The sequence below is a fragment of the Crocuta crocuta genome, unplaced genomic scaffold (assembly GCF_008692635.1).
Source record: "Crocuta crocuta isolate KB4526 unplaced genomic scaffold, BGI_CrCroc_1.0 scaffold267, whole genome shotgun sequence".
Taxonomy (NCBI): domain Eukaryota; kingdom Metazoa; phylum Chordata; class Mammalia; order Carnivora; family Hyaenidae; genus Crocuta; species Crocuta crocuta.
In genome coordinates, this window is record NW_027531899.1 from 1771744 (window position 1) to 1773033 (window position 1290).

A 1290-nucleotide genomic window follows, 5' to 3' on the forward strand; every position below is an offset into this window, starting at 1 on the left:
CAGCTGCTTCAGCCCGCCCTCCCCCAGCGCCTGCGCACTACCTGCCGCGCCTGCGCACCTCGCCTCCGCCGCCGCCCTCCCGCGCGCGCGCGCCTCCTAACCAGAAAGGCGCTGAGACCCGCCTTGGGGAGCCCGGCGCCTGCGCAGAGTCCACTTCCCGGACCACCCCTTCAGCTCAAGTACGCGCCGCGTCCCCTCTCCCGCGTGAGCGCGCGCGTTCTCCGCCTGTGGGCGGGGCCAGATTATGAATGATTCATAAGGCGGGTCTCGCCATCAAGCCTTAACCTGCTCTGGCGTGTATTCTCATTCAGCAACGCAAATTCAACAAATATTTATTAACCGCCTCCTGTGTGCTAGATTATGTTTTACGCATTGACACTAAACCAGATAGACAAAAATCCTTGCCCTTGTGGAGCTACCTTGTAGTGAAGGAAAATAACAAAATTTTAGGAAGTATGGTCCAAAGTGGTAAGTGTTACGGAGAAAATTAAGCATGAATGGAATGTAAAAAAAGTATTCAGGGTAGGCTTTGCAGAAAAGGAGAACACCTGATCACAGACTTGAAGGATTCATGAAATGGACATGAGAATTAGGTGGATTTGGCGTAGATACTGGCTGACTGGGAAGGTAAAGGAGTTTGGGGACTTGTCTATTCTTCATTCATTCAACAGTCATTGAGCACCTACAGTGTGTCAGGCATTGATTGCTCTTGGGCGCTGGTGATAGAGTGCTGAGCATGATAAGCATGATTAGTTCTCAAGTGGCTCATAAAGGGGGACGGCAACAATATATAAGCAAATAAATACAAATAAATGACATCACCACATTAATAGCCCTCTCAAAAAATTGTTTTTTAAGTTTATTTATTTTGAAAGAGAGAAAGCGTGTGAACGGGGTAAGACGAGAGAGAGAGAGAGGGAGGGAGGGAGGGAGAGAATCCCAAGCAGGCTCCAGGCTGTCAGCACAGAGCTGGATGCCATGCTAGATCTCAACCACGAGATCATGACCTGGGCTGAAATCAATAGTTGTCCACTAAACTGACTGAGCCACCCAGGCCACCCAGGCACCCCGCCCTCTCAAATTTAAATATCCAGAGCTAAGCTTCTGATCTTAATCACTCCACAGTCATCCCCATCCATAGTAGTTAATGGCACCTGCAATCTTCCAGATCTGCAGGCAACAAACTATAGACCTTGCATTCATCCTTGACTCCTCTTTGTTTTCACACCCTACATCCAGTTCAGGAAATTCTGTCAGTTCTATCTTAAAAGTATATACATAATCCACACA